The sequence below is a fragment of the Phalacrocorax aristotelis genome, chromosome 5 (assembly GCF_949628215.1).
Source record: "Phalacrocorax aristotelis chromosome 5, bGulAri2.1, whole genome shotgun sequence".
NCBI lineage: Eukaryota > Metazoa > Chordata > Aves > Suliformes > Phalacrocoracidae > Phalacrocorax > Phalacrocorax aristotelis.
In genome coordinates this window covers 13054599-13070703 of record NC_134280.1, presented here as the reverse complement: position 1 = coordinate 13070703, position 16105 = coordinate 13054599, and the positions used below count along the sequence as shown (strand labels likewise).

At 45.1% G+C, this 16105-nt stretch overlaps 1 protein-coding gene across 3 annotated transcripts in view; it reads right to left on the bottom strand.

The window, feature by feature from the left end:
- The window catches only part of SEMA5B (semaphorin 5B), a 274422-nt gene extending 259959 nt beyond the window's left edge, over nucleotides 1-14463 (bottom strand). The window contains exon 1 of one of the 3 annotated variants that reach the window (XM_075093032.1): nucleotides 14357-14463. The gene's annotated coding sequence lies outside the window, so the exon portion shown is untranslated. The remainder of the gene's footprint in view (nucleotides 1-14356) is intronic. The other 2 variants (XM_075093033.1, XM_075093034.1) reach the window with 2 other exon arrangements.
- Between the last annotated feature and the right edge of the window lie 1642 nt (nucleotides 14464-16105).

Below are 16105 nucleotides of genomic sequence, written 5' to 3'. Positions count from 1 at the left end.
AGCGAGGAAAAAAGAAGAAAACAGCAACTGTAAGGAGAGGATTTTTGTAAGTCAGTATGTGTGTGAGTGGGGATGGTTTTATGAATGTATCCCATCCAAAGACAAGCAGGCACAAAGAGCTGTCCCCATTAACGTGGTATCACTCAGCATCCAGTTACCCTTCTCAGCTCTGACACTCCTGAGTCTCCTCCAAATGCCACCTCCGTTGCCTGCAATCCTGAAGCAAAGCCAGGAGGAAGCGCAGCACACGTGCCATGCTGCACTCTAACAGCAGAAAGGAGGTTTTGGCTGCCGACTCCACAGTAAACCCTTTCTTTTCATTTAGGATATGTCCAAACAGTATCTCACTGGCAGACATGGTCTTCTACTCAGACTCAAGACAGCCATTTACAAGCCTTGTTCACCTGTGTCCTTAATTGGGGCTCTCATTTGGCTATGGCCTCTTACCTCTCTTTCCCACATAAGAAACTCCAGCTCAGGAGAGGAAGTGCTTTAAACTCTGGCTAATTAACTCAGCACAAGAAAGTCAGAGCTGAAAATCTACCCTCCCCTGTCAGAAACTCCTTACCCTGCAGTTAGGAAACATGAAGCTGCTGACAACTCTTAAACACTCCTCCCATAAGAAATTTATTTCTTCCACAACTTCTGGGGAATCACTCCTATACAGTCGCAACATAAAAAGTCCTGGGAAACAGTGACGCCCACACATACACACACCTCCCCAGAGGCAAGTGCAGGAACACTAAGGACATGCACATGGCTTTGCTATCGTACTTGTTCAGATGGAGCTTCCAACCTCCTAGGTGAGTTGTGCAATGAAGACAAGGATGGGCATCTGTGACTAAATTGTTCTCCTCTGGCACAGCAAGGCCAGGCAGCAGGGCGCTTGCATGCCTCTCTCAGCTCTGCCACTGACTGCACATCCCAGTCCTAAGCCACAAAACAACAGCGGCCACATCTGAAAATGAGGTGCCTTGCTAGAGAGGCATGGCTCCGAGGTCCCCAGAGTCTTTAACTCTCCGTGACTTCCATCTGCTTTGAGCTTTCAGGACCCCTGAGACCAGAAATGCACAACCAGGCATCCAAAAATGGAGGCTGTACCTCATTAGCCTCTATGAAAAGCCACGTCCTCTGCCGTTCTACACAAGTAGCGTACAACTATATACATTTTAGTACAGCTGTGCCTTTTAATACAACATGGGGATGTTTTGTATGGGCCCTAATCTCTCTCTGTTTCACTTTATCCTCCTCTAAAATGGAAATAAATAATACCCACACAGCATGGCAAAGCACTTTGTAATCCCCAAATGAAGGGTTCCATAGGTGTGACGTATTCATAAGATATATTTTCAAACTGCAAAAAACCTTGCTGCTGTTTCCTTGCCTGACTTTAGCACACCTCTCTGCTGTGCACATCTGAAGCAGACATCAAGGAAAGGAATGCTGTGATAATCAACTCCAAATCCTGCAACCTATTTGTTCTACTAATTAAAGGAATATTTACTTAGGAAGCAGGTTTACACTAGATGAATAGTTTCTAAGAACAAATATTATTTAATTATGTGTAGATGCAAGAAGCATATTACATATTAAGAAGATTAATTTATGCTCACTAAAAATACAGGCAAAATTGGTGCTTGACTATTAATTTTCTATGTTGCAGAACAGAAAGGGTAAGAAAGGGTTCACAGAGTTGTCTGCTTTAGAAGCTTATTTAAAAGTGATCTGCATTTTTTCAAAAAGAATCAGAATAAGTCCTTTGCATAACATAACTTCATTTACTCACTGCATTTTAGAAATAAATTGTATTCTAGATTAAAAGAATAAATTTTATGCAATTAGCAACAGAGCAAGAAAGAAGTGAAGTACCTTCAGCAAGGAATAAAGCAGGTTTTTAAACAATTACGTGATTTGTGAGTGAGGATGAACAGGTTAAAGAAGTGCCACGTAGCATAGTTACAAAGAGAGTCCTTAGAGGGGCCAAGGCAGAGCAGGCCAGTGCTGAAGGGTGTTTGATGATACATGAACTTGTAGCATATTCAGCCCCTCCATTCCTGCATTCTGTAGGGAACACCAGACACAATGTGGTTACAGGAAAGCAAGAGGCAACCTACAACATGAGTTGTGTGGAGGAGCCTCTCTGCCAACAGCTATTTTCTTTAATAAACAAGACAGGCCCCCAGCTTCCAGAAGGTGACAGACACAAGCAGAAAAGAAAAGGTCTTGATGGGGCTTCAAACAGCAAGATGGCAACTTTGAACTGAATCCATGCATTACAGCACACAGACTGTATTGCGTTAGTTACTGAAAGAGCTGATAGAGAAAAGCAACACAATATTTTGGTATCAAACTAATTTGTCAGAACTGTTCGCTTGATAACACTATGGTTTAAAAAAAAAATTATTTTTTAACAGTTACCGTAAGTATTCTTAAGGTACCCATCAACAACATTTGGCCTTGCTTTATAGGAAAAAAATAATTTCTTAGAAAGTGCAGGGACTGTTTCAAGGTCCTTCTGCTTTAACATAAAGAATTCATCATATTTCTGCTGTCAAACAAGGAAAAGCGACTGTGACTGCAGAACTCTTATTCACTGCCTCCCTCTACGAGCTTAGACAAGTGACTCAACTTCTCTTTGTCTCAGCTTCTTCCCTGGTATAAAGAACATTTGTTCACTTAGGAATCATAAGGGACGATGCAATGGGTTTGATATATTACAGCTGGATAAGGCACAAAATAACACAACAACTTTTTCATAAATTCTTCTTCCTGTCCGCTACATGTACTACTAAATATAGCAGATCAAGACAGTTCTAGTTGATTCTTGTCTTTCTTCTTACTGCTGCTTTTCATTTTCTGCACAAGCTTCCTCCCTTTCCAATATCCTTAAAAAACAATAATTTACTGGCATCCCACCACCCTTCAGTGTGCTGTTACCATCTGGTCTCATACCACCAGAAAGTTGGCTTTTCCCACTTGCTCCTGTGTTTGCAAGTACGTAGAATTCCATTCTCAAAGATACAGACTTTAGCCTAGTTTTTAGGAGTCCTTCTGAAATGGAATATAGCTAGTCTTGTGAGTGAAAATTCAGGTTAATATATTTTACACACATCTTCCATTCCTATCAAGGTTTAGCTACTGCTGAGTTCAGCTGAGCCTGTGTTCAGCTGAATGGTGGAGGTATAGTTGATGCTGTCTGAAATCAGGGAATGGACTACATGATGCATCAAGATCTGTTCTGTGAAAGTCTGGCTGCTGATATATTAAATTAGTGTCTGACTGTTTATCAGATGTAGTCCAATATTCATTACAATGTTTAAATCTCAGCCTTTAGAAAATACAAACCAGAAATTTAGAAGGACATGGGGAAAAGGAAACACAACCTTTGAAACCCTCTGTGAAACAGAGGGGGCAGCAAAATACAAAGTGCTTTGCAGCATTTTGGAAATTAATAGCAGTCCATTTTTATCAAATAAATGCTGTTGTAGCTGAAACAACACAGATTGCAGACACATTTGTAGCTTTCTGTCTTACAGAGAAGCCAAAGTTTTCAGGAAAAGAGGGGAAAGATCTTCCTACATCAATCCGCTTTGAAGTGTTTCCTACAATCATGATAATCTGTTCCAGAAACTGGTCATAATAGAAAACACCATTTCAAAGCGGTCTACAAAGCACATTTCTAAAAATGCTTTCAGTTACACCTCAATTGCAAATATGCCACTGAGCACTTACTTTTTCATCGGGGAGGGCTGGCTGTGATAAGCACGCACTTTTCCTGATCTCCTGCCTTTTAATCATGTCTATCAAGTCATTGTAGCTGACAGACACGTTAGCTCTGCTATTCAAAACAAATAAGAGATGCCTAAATTATACTGTTGCATTTTAAAGAGGTACTGTCAGGTTGAAAACCTGGGACCAACTCATGCAGCCCTGACTCAGGTAGTATGCCAATTTCAAAAGCAAATAGTCCTTGCAACACATGAACTTTTGGGGTTTTTAAAATCAAAAATCCAATTTTAACTTGTATAAATGGAACTTCTGCTACTGATGTCCCTTGATACAGGATCAGGCCCTTATTTCTTCTACAAATATCTTACACCATTAGAAATGCAGACATCAGATTTTTCCCAATTCTTTATTCTGTTAATCTAAGCCCCTGATTCTACCAGGTAGAAGTCTGCCATGTAAATAATCCCACTGGCTCAGGTCTTTGTGATAACTTCAATGAAGCACTTCAGTAGTTCGTTTGGTCTGTTTGTGGAGAAAAGTCTTACTCAACCCGAGTAAAAACTTCAGAGGGTTTTTCCTCCTTCCTCAGTTGAATCAGCTTGGGAAAGGAAAGAAAAAGCAAGTCTCATTATTTTACTTCTGTTTCTAATCAATTACTTCTGCATCTCATGCTCAGACACTTAGGAAGCTTAAAATTCAACAGAAATAAAGATCTTGTTGGCTTGGGTTTTGTTTTAATTAAAACTGGAAATGCTTTTCTTAGTGCTGGGTTTTGCATAATCTTGCAGACCTAATTTTGGAGAGTGCCTCTGGACCGATACCATCCCTATGCAATCCTTTCCCATAGGTAGAAACTTGTCTTTGAGTTTTTGGGCTCATACTACTATTCCTTGGTCAAGCACAACTCCTGCTCTTCAGTGAGGCTGCACTAGTGTATCTGTGAGTAGAATTTGACTCTTGCACTTTTCATGGACGTCCAAGTCCTTTGAGAGCTTTGTAAATGGATAGCAGAGTAGACTGCCAGAAAACAAAGGGTTTTCATTAAATGATAACATCTTTCCAAACTAAAAACAGAAATTGTATTACTTATGGGAAGGTTCTAGTCCTCTCAGACCACAAGTATCACAGTTAAGGTGTGCAGCCCAGCCATACACTAGTATAACTTTTGGAAATAGTTTAAAAGTGTTTGTCTTGTGTTAGCAATCAAGAACTCAGGCCAGTAAATTCTCATCCACAGGTCATTTCACTGAAATGACTAACACTTCATGCATTTGTACAGACTGCAAAAGTGAGTTTTATTCTGCAGGCTCAGATCTTATACTTGCAAGAACAGAATGGCTTCCTCACCAGAAATTCAAGCTGAACTCTGCCCTCAGTTAGCTTAAAGTGTCTCTTTTCTCTTTGCCTACATCGCAATGCTCCTGAGTGAAAAAAAAAAGACTGGCTATGCCCAGGCAAAGTGCAGACAGATGTTTTGACATTTCCCTGCAGAGAGCTCCTCTGATACAACACTGCTCTGATTTACAAGCAGTGCTGCTGCTGCAGTCCCTACCCACCTCCCAGCCATCCTCCTCTGCCAGTAAAAATCTGCTGTTGCCTTTTACCACTACAGCTACTCCAGCTCTTCACCAGGCATGTTATCACACCAGGCTCCCCATGCCAAGAGCTTTCTATACCACTACCCCTATTTTCTGCCTTCCAACTTCATAGCCCTTACCTCCTGCTATCTATCTGCTCAGTTCTGCTCTGCAATCTATGCTGTTCCAGTTCTCCCAAACCTTTGCAGCTGTTGGTGCTACTGTCTTCTTTGGCCAGAAGCATCCTTAGAAAGCGTTCAGAGGAGAGCCATCAGGCAATAGGGATTGAAAAAACACAGAAGAATCCAGTATCATACTGAAATTTCACAGAGAAATTAAGAGATTACTTGACTGCAGTTCACAAGTACTTCCACAGGAAGAAAATGTGATGCTCTGCTCTCCAGATGAGAGCATAACAGGACCAAAAACCTAGCAACTAAGAGGCAACGTAATTGCAAGGGTTGCTGAATTTTAAACACATAACCAAGAATTGCAGGATGTTCTCTCCCTTCAGAAATATTTAAATTGGATGCTTGTTTAGAATAGTTGACCAGCTTGAACATGAATCAGCTCAGGGAAGTTCTGTTCCTTCAGGGAACACAGTTAAAATGACTGAAAGCACCTTTCTGGAGTTACCATCCATCACTGTGAGAGGAGGGACTAGAAGGGGAAGAATCCCAGGAATCAAAAGTAAAATGTAAACTAAAGGGTAAAATGCTAAAATCCCCATTCACTTGTGTTCTCTCACAAGTCAGTGTTCTTCATCTGAATGAAGACCAAGTGACCGTAGAAAAGCCTGCTTCCCTAAAGTACATCATCTGCAAATCTGACAATGAGTTTTCAATGAAAAATTAAATTTAGGTTTGTCAGTCTTGATACACTTTGTCTTTATGAAATAGGAATGAAATATAACATTGGGAGTAATCTTATCCAGTTGTCTTAACTAATTTAGCATTTTGGATGTCTTAGTGTATGAACTTTACAGAGAGATTCTTGGCAAAGAAGGATGGCATTGTAACTTCGGCCTTCTAAAAATTAACTCACACCAGCTATTCTCAGTAGTACCATCATTATCTGCGAATCTGTGCTCAAATGAAGAATCAATAAATAAATATGAAGAAGAAATTCAGGGGAAAAAACGAAGTGCTGTTAGCATTCCAGGAGTATAATAAACTCATAATTCTCTGAGGCAAAGCAGTGAATCCTGGATTTGCAAAGCAACGACAGACAAGGAGGTGTGCAAAGCTCATTCCAAATATAAGTTGCTTTAATATTTCAAAGACCCATTAGAGGGAACACATAGCATTAGCAATATCATGGTTTGTATTCCTGATGTACAGTCCTAGACAAATACAGAAGGTATCTACTAAATTACTCTCTCGGGAACAATTTCTGTTGGTTAAGGGGTGGAAATGTTAAATTTTAAACATGTTATTCACTTGCTTTTCTTTTAATTCAATCTATATAGATGCATGTCTGGTGTGCATCTAAAAATACAAAACATAGGAATGATCCCTAGTTCATCTTCAAAATGTTGGGCCCAGTTGTGCACATGCAAGCAGGGTACTTTTTTTCTCAAACTGTAGTCACAGTAAGTTGAACTGAACTGCTTAGGTGAGTAAAGGGTTTGCACGATCCAGTTACCTACTGGCAATGTTTAGCAAGGAGATAAATGCATAGTCTTGTAAGGCACAAGTCCAGGGCTCTGATGCAGGAAAGCAATGAGATGAAACATTCCATTCATAGGATTTAACTACATATTTAGAATTAACTATGTGAATAAGTGTTTTCAGAGGTTGTAACCTTGCCTCTGCTGCTAATGCACTCCATGACCTTGAGCAAGTCACGTAAGACTAGACTTTTCACAGACCTCAAAGTCTAATTTGTGCTGATTTGAGTTGCTGGTAATCCTACTTGGCGCCTATCTGCATTGTTATGTTTCACGATATCTTTAACAGATGAGCACAAAATTCTCCAGGCCGTAGTCCTTTTATGCCTCAGTTTCTCTCCCTGATGATTATTACTTCTGACTGTTGAGAATTGTTGTAAAAAAGGAAATAAGGATAAGTTGTAATATTACATCCCTTGATTATCCTCACAAAGGATAATCTTCATAATTTATATTACGTGTTACTTGACATCATCATTCATCAGTGCTGGAACAGCACATAGCTACACTGCATAGTCCTGTTTTCCCCATGTGAATAAAGTATGTGTCTTTATCCTACCACAAACCACTAATGATATTCTTTCCCCTGTTGTCTTTTAAGTAGGTGGTTACTAGCTGCAATCAGAACTAAAAGCTAAGCTCTCTTAGACTGGAGAAACACCTTGGAAGCAGGCAGAAACTGAGTCTCAGCTTTGTATTTTTAATGAAAATGCCCTTCCTATGTAGAGTGGACCCCAAAAAGGTCAGAGAGTGAAATATTCAGTGATTTTTAAATATAGACTGATTGTCCTGTCCAAACCATGTGTTTGAAAATCTCCTTCTGGCAGACAATCATCTTCAGTCAGGAAGAGAGAGCAGAGAAAGGAACATGAGGCAGGGCAGGGGGATCTGTAATCACTCTAACAAACTTTTGAGACCTAGCCAACTTTTCCTTCCCTGCATTATATACACACGCTTCAAAAGACATCTCTTTCTACATTCTTGTATTTACTATATTATCCTGTCAAACTGAGTTATTCAGAGTGAACGTCCTACCCTTTACTTTCCTGTCTTTTTTTTCCCCCAATCTTTGATCTATTGTAAATCAGCATGGTAGGAGATAAATAAGCAACCTTTAGCTGAAACAGCAGTCTAAACAACTTCCACGTGGCCAGGCAACACAGCAAAGCAATTAAACCTGCCCAACAGGCCATCCGTAGTCAGCATCCTCTTCCCTTAAGAGACCGTCCCCGAAGTGTTCCCAGATTTATTTCCTATTCCTACCTCTGAGTTGTGCACATGGTCCCAGCACCCACTCAAAACGTCTCTGAACTTACTATGAATCTACACAGCCAGGTAAGCTTGTTTGGCCCCAATTCTGTTGCAAGAATGACAATGTGGCCGAGGCCTCACTGGAGTTTGTCTCCTGCCCCTCAAGAAGACAGGCGGGATCTTCTTCTTTCTCACATAACTAGTCATAACTGTCACAGCCATATTTTGGAATCACTAATTTGATCTCTGAGTCAGGACACTTTCATACCACATAAGAAATTTTCATTCTCTTATCCTTTCGCATAAATATTTTTTCATTTTCACTCTACATCCGTAACCTGCACATGGTTTGCACTTGAAATGAAAAATGCTACTTTTAAAATGACAAACACTGAACACAGGACATTTGTTACCACTAAAAAAAAAGCCCTCTCTGTCTATGGAGGAGCATAATTCATTCACTGATACACACACCCACATCTTCTCCAGGGAGTTTCACAAATTCACATGCACTCCCAGCACTAAATTTTGCATTTCAATCTAGGCATTAGCTATAAAAGATGTGTAAAATCATATGTAGTCAGACAGAAGCTGTTCCCTATTGGCTACATAATAAGCATCTTAGGTGGCTCCAGGGTATAAAATTATTCCAAAAGGGGTGTGGAAAAAATTACACTGCATAAATTGATTCCAGATCCACCTGTTCCAGGTGCCAGCTAATATATTTTGTTAAAGCCATCTGCTTGTCTTAAAAGCTAACAGTTTTTGAAGACTATGGCACAAGCAATCTGCAAAACATACAAACTTCGGAAGCCACAAACCCTTCAAATGCAAATGGCTTATAGATCTTCTATGTAGGACTCAGCCTGGCTGTTCTGCAGGAGTGCAGACAGCATCTCTGCTGAACATCTGAGCATATGCTGCACTGGGGTATGTCCTCCATAGCACGGAGGGTTCAAGGCTACCAGACGATCCATTTGACATCACCAGCTCGTCATGTGCTATTCCCACTTACGGAGGCTGCCTCATGGGTTTGAAGTTATGATTAAGCTTTTGAGTGCAGCACATTTGGCAGAGGTAAAACTGATGACTATGGTTCTTCTCTGCAGGTTGCTACATCCCAGCTGGTCATGTGTTGCTGCACAATGGATAAAGTCAAACCTTTGAAACTGGCACTCTGCAATCTATTTGGCTTCCAGCAACAGCCTAATAGGGAGCATGTTATATATTGAGACCAGCAAGCCTGTAAGCATTTAGCCTGCTCAACAAAGCAGGTAACCCTCAGAGGTCAGACACTGCTGCAGTTTGTGTTTATCAGGGTCTGATCATGTAAGGTGCTGTTTCCCGGAGGCACATTAACAAGAAAGAAGAAGACACAGCACCTTGTAAGATCAAGCTCTGTCACAGTAGCTTCTGGGAAGAAAATATCCTGTGCTCTCTCCACAAACGACCCCTTACTGAAAAACAGTGAAATTACACAGATGATTTATAAACTCCCAAGGTGTTCACAATTGATTTGGGGATTAAGACTAGTAATCAGCATGTTGACTTATTATCTCATTTAAAGCTCACTAAAAAGTAAATAAAAGACACACCAGTCCTTAACCAGCACAGTGCTTTGGTATATGCTTAATTATAAGCACATGAATAGCCCTGCCACCAATTCAGAGTCATACTCTGTAACTTGGTAACATCCTTCACATGCAAATTACCTTCCAGGCTTATTACATGCCGAAACAAAACAAACCCATTTGGTTTATAGATAGATATTTGGTAACAGTCATACCTCTGGATTATCACTACTCATACACTCATCATCAGAAAATCACTTTGAGTGATTTTGTGCAGGCCTTAAAAATTTGTGCTTTATATGAATGCTAAAGCAGAGGTAACTTCAGGAGTCACAGCACTGTAGTCAAGGAGACCTTGCATACTGAAAGTCACAGTTGTGCTGTCAGAGCTCTGCTGCACTTTGCTCACATGGTTTGAGCCTGGGGTAAGGAATAGCTGCTACCACGCAGTATTTGTTTGGACAACAATGAGAACAGAGGTGAAATAAATACTGAGACTATGCTTGAAAAATAATCTCCAGCAAGAACTGTCCACAAAAGTTGTAGGCTCAAATGCCTGTCGAAGTCTTGTATCTCATATTCAGACAACTCCCACTGAAACTAATGAAGATTTCCACCATGGACAGGGATGGGATAAGTCCTGGTACTGGGCACGCTGGAGGAGTCAGCAGCCCACAGTGTAAAAGGAAGAGGAACAATCCCTACAATAAAACTAGCCGATGTACTCACTTCAATGAGTTGGTTTTTTCCTCCTTAAAAAATAAAAAGGCAACAGAAAGATAACAAAGAACTGTTGACTTTATCCTCAAAGTCAAAAACACTCATATGAGGACACAGCCCATTTCAAGGAACAGAAGGGAGAGCACTGTAATACTCCACGGTTTGTCTCCTGGACTAAATCACAAGGATTCAACCTAAAATAGTGGAAGTTAGCCTTCACAGTATTCAGTCTGTAACAGGTAAGTCCATCACTTAAGACTGATTTTGCAGTCTCAGCGTAACTTGATACTACGGATCTGCTGCACAACTAACACAAGTGAATTTCACCCCTAGAGAACTGTTTCGAGTTGCCTCCGCCACTACGTGCAGATGATTAAATTTCCTTTTTTCAGCTTTACACCAGAAATGACCTGGTTGCGCTGATCTGAAGCGAGGCAAATCCAGTTGCAGACTTCACACTGGACTGCACCTCAGCTCTGGGTCTTGGCACTGCCCCGACGGTGGGACATCTTCACATTACTATGACGGACTCCTTATTTCTCACCACTTCCCCTTCTCTCTTGGGGCTGGTCTGCACTTGCTGCTGCAGCTTTTGCCATGAAGGCAGTGAGCAATGCTTAGGAGACCTAATGAAGCTGGCGTCCAGTGCATGGCTTCCCGATGACAGACCCTCAGTAAAATTACACATGGCTCTCAGTAAAAAATGAACTAAGAAATGCTAATCTAATAATTCCAGGCATATAGATAAATAAAAGGTGAAAAGGCTGTTAAATGAATTCTAAATCCAATATTTTATAACATGGATCAATATATTTCTCTAGGCTGGAAACAAATGAGTTCTCAAAGAAAGTTACATTTAGAGAAGAAAACATTTGGTTTTCTTACTACAGAAAACAGTGAGGACAGTTCCCTGGAGGGCATTTATATGAACAGCAATCCAAAGCTAGGGGTTCATCATGCTCTCCCTAAAATCAGTGCAGTAAGAACAGGTTAAGGTTACTGCTGTCAGCCTACTTAATGTGAACAAAAGTAACTTTGCAGTCGTACAGCATTGTCCTTAATTTCCAAGCTTTCACTGGTCAAACCGGCATATGGAAGTGATGCAACCATGAAGTAAAACGACAGCTTTGATGCTGCACCTTTTAAGCAGTCAATTAACCTCCCTGGTGTCTTTACAAGGAATCGCCTGAATAAGGGCTACGAGATTAACACCCTAAATTCCCAGACCCCAGTAGATGCAGCACACATCAGCACTCAAGGCAGAGAGGCAGCCACGCTGCGAATTGCTTTGTGGTATTGTTTGATACTGCCCCCTTTTGCCAAACAGCAAGTCAACAGCCTAGACTTCACACAGAAACTTTTCATGTCACGTATTTGTTTTCAGAAAAACTTATTCATGCAGATGGTCTTATTTAACCCTAGCATGACTGCTCACATGATTATTAATCCTGGCTAAAATAGAAATGCATTGTCCAAGCCATGTTTAATATCACAGAGTGAGGCTCCTTTCCAGGAACATTTTCTCTAACGAGGGCCCATCACGTCTCAGCCTAAGTCAAGCGGCACTTTTACAACTGACTCCAAGGTAAGAAGCAAAGTCTGGGCACATGTTCCCCCAAGTCAGCCATTTGCCTGGAAAATAAAGGGCAATCATACCGGACAATCAAAGCCATTTTGTTTGGGCACTAATTTCGCCTTACTGCAAAGCAACTAAAATCCCATGGCACCACCTGTATCAAGTTTCTACCAGGCTACACATTACCATTGAACCCATCCCCATGCCGCCTTTTCAAGCCTGTATGAACTGATCGGGGCCACCTTGTTAGAAGTCATTCCCCACACAGACCCTCATCTCCTACACCTCTCTGTTCCAGCCTTTTGTCTTCTGGGGTTGTGCTTTTTCACTAGCTGGAGTTTGCACATTTTCTCCTCCCTGGTTGCCCCAGCTCTTTGCGGGAAGGGAGGGAGGTCACAGAGGGCAGCCACTGCCAATTCCATCAGCCTAACGGGCTGGGGGGATAAACAAAGCAAATACCTATATTCTGAATGGCAGGATCTCTCTCCCCCCATGACTTTAGGACTAACATGTCCCTGACAGGGGAGGACAATAACTTAATCTCTCTGAGGAAAGAAAGCAAGATAGAGATAAAAAAAAGAGAAATTTCCTCCACTGAAAACGCAAGAGGCATAACACAGAATGCAGAGATCCCCTGCTACAGCCTGCCTAGCACAGTACTTATCATCCAATCCAATCTGAACAGAAAAGTTTTATTCCAAAAGGGAGAAAAAATGAAAAAAAGATATGGATGATTCAAGTGACTGTTTAAAAATGAAATCTCTATTAAAAAAATCTGGTTAAATATCAGCAAGATTTTTCTTTTTCCCATTGCCTCCGTCTCTGCAGTTTATGACCAGTTTGCTCCCTTGGGTGCTTACAAATCACACATATAACCAAGAGAGCACTTTTCTGTATGAGAAGCTTGTTCCATCTACTCTCACTCCTCCTCTTTGCCTTCACTCACCCGGGACCTCTACTGATCTCAAACAGCAGTAAGAATCAAAGCCCATTATAACTTTTAGCTTAGTTGGTTTCTATCTTGTTTTCAGTGCAGTCGGCTTGGGGTCTCAGCCTACCACTGAACCCATCCAGAGGCAAAGAGAGCTAACCTCTTGCCGCTCAGACTATAATTTAGGAAAAGAAGTATTTTCTGTAATGAGAGGGAACACTTGCACGACAAAAAATTAAACTTTACTACGATTCCAAACCGATATATCCATACAGAAATAGTTCAAGAAAAAAAAAAAAAGGGGGGGGGGGGAATGTAAAACTCGACCAAAAATAAAAACACAAAAGTCCCCAGTACCTGGCATCTACCATGCTTGAAGACCTTTTTTAAGGACAGGCCATTATCTGAGCCTAAACTGAGCCAACAGAGGACCATGAACCTTTAGGACATAGATACTCCTCTATACGTACACTCCACCTAAAAGCCCATGAACAGACAGGTTCAGCACCGACTTGGCAAGCGCACCTTTTGTTTGTTTCCTCTGAGGCGTAACAGTAAGCGTGCTCCTGGGCAGCACCGCGGAGCAGATGGCAGTGTTAGAAAATACAGATCTCCAACTTTTAGTGTGGGTGTTGGAGCTGGATCGACAAAGGTTTTTTCTGGGAATCCTCCCCCCCCACCCCATAAGTTTCTAACAACACACGGAGCTAAGGAGCCGCACAAGGCTCTCTGTTTCCCTCTCCCTCTCCCCTTTGCTTTTGATCTCCATCAGGACGTGAGCTGAAATTTAATGGGCCACCCCTATCACAAAGACAAATCGCCATCTGAAAAAAAAATAATCACTGATATCCCTCCGTCTAGGTTACCCGGCTTCCCACCACTGCACCCGCTTCCCTCTGGCCGCGGCCCCGCTCAGCGGCTTTAGGGAGAGCCGGGAAGGCGCGGGGGGAGAGAAAGAGGAAAGAAACCACCTCCGCTGCCACCTCCTAGCTAGCGTCCTCTCCAGCGCTGCCGGACTGCAAAAACAGCGACCAAAATAAAAAAAGAGAAAGTCCCTTTCGCTCGGCAGCCCGCGGGGTCCAGAGGACGCCGCACCGGGCGCCGCGCACCCACCACCACCACCACCCCCCGCCGGGAGCCCCCGGCCCCGCCATCATCCCGCGCCGGACGCCGCAGGGCTGCGCCGGGGGCGGCGGAGCCCCGCAGCAGCTCGGGGCTCCCCGCCGCCCGCTCGCCCCGGCCCCCCGGGGAGTTGGGAAGTTTGCGCGCCCCCCGCCCCGCGGCCGGGCCCGCCGCCCGCCCCCCGGCCCGTCGCCGCCGCGCTGCGCTTACGGGGTGGGCGCCGGGCTCCCGGTGCGGGGCTCACCGGCACATCGCTCTCCGGCTGCTGCAGGAGCGGGGGCAGCAGCGGCGGGGCCGGGCCGGGCCGGGCTGGGCTCGGCGGGGCTGGGCTGGGCTCGGCGGGGCGCGCTCCGGAGCGGCGGCTCTCCCGGCCCGGCGCTTAGGGAGCGCCGCCCCGGGCCATGCGAGCGGCTGCGGGCAGCGTCCCCGCGGCGCGGCCGGAGTTGGGACCGAAGTCCTCCCCTGCGCTCCGCTGCCTCTTCCAGGCGGCTCCGATCAGCGCGGCTTCAACTCTTTCCATCGGAGACCGGGGGGAGGAGGGGGAGGAGGCGGAGGAGGAGGAGGTAGGGAAGGAGGAGGGAGCTAGGGGCTGGCAGCCCCAACTCGCACTGATGTCAACTAATATATTCAAAGTTCAACAGGGCATTTCTTCGCAGGCGAATCGCCCCCGCCGCTCTCCCCGCTGCTCGCAGCCGCCGCCACGGGCTGGCGGGCGGTCCCGCGGAGCACGGCGGCGCCCCGAGCCGGAGCCCTGCGAGGGGGGCCGGCGGGGGGGCGGGGGTAGGGGGCTGGCACACTTTTCGGGCGGGCAGGTTCAAGTGCCGCCGGCGTGGGGAGGGCTGAGGGTGGAGGAGAAGCACCAGCCGCCGAGAGCGAGGATAAACACCAGCGGCGGAGCGATGTTTGTATTTAAATCCACCCCTTTCCCACCATGCTGGAAGGGGTAGGGCCGGCAGCGTTGCTGGGGGTGGGGATGGGGAAAAGGATGGGGATGGGGATGGCAAGGGAGCGGGCCGCAGGGGAGCCGCATGGCGAGGGCTCCCCTTGCTTGGAGTCGCGCCTTCGGCCGGGCTCCGGGCTGTGGGGCTGCCGTGCGGAGCCGGCGGCGGCCGCCCGGAGAGGCCGCCGGGCAGGGCTTGCAGCGAGCCCGGGGCGCAGCGCGGTCCCCCTGCCGTGCCGTACCCTGCCCGCGGCTGCTCCCTCACCGGGGCGCCCGGGCGGAGTCCGCCTCTCCCCGTCGCGACGCCCCCCTGCTCGCCGGGGACGGGCGGGGGCTTGAAGTGAACCTGCGGAGCGAAGCGTCAAAGTTTTCTCTCGGCGGTGGCGGATCGGCGGCGGGGCGCGTACGCGGCGCGGAGCGCAAGGGAGAGGCAGGGCCGCCCCCAGCCCCGGGGCCGGCCGGCAGCGCCCGCCGCGCCGCGGGGAGCCCTGGGGGTACTGGGGGGTGTCGGGGGGCCGCATCGAACGGGGCTTCGCAGGCGGCTGCCGTGTCTCGACGCCCCCGCGGTGCTGCGCCGTGCCGGTACGCCGGGAGCAGGGAGATGATCTCTGCTGATGGGCGAGCAGCCTGGCAGCAAAGGGATAAAAATACATCTGGGCTGGTTTGGTGACATTTAAAAATCGCAAGATAAGAGCCTCAGTTATTTATCAGGTCAATCCCCAGAGAGAATAGCCTGTTCCCATGCCGTTGCATATGTATGTGTACATATATAATGAGACTGGGTGGTTTTTTTCTTCTGTAAACTGATCCCATCGTTCATGCTGACGGTATGTTATAGCTCTACAAAAACAGTGTAATTGCATGACGGCTCGTCAATGCTATGACAGCCAGTTGTGGTGGCAGTGGGTGTTCTCCCGATTCACGTCTCAGAGAAGTAACAACACAGATCCACTGCAATCATCATTATACAATACGTAATTACTTGCCTGTTCTGAATTTCTCAGTTCTTCCTTAATCAA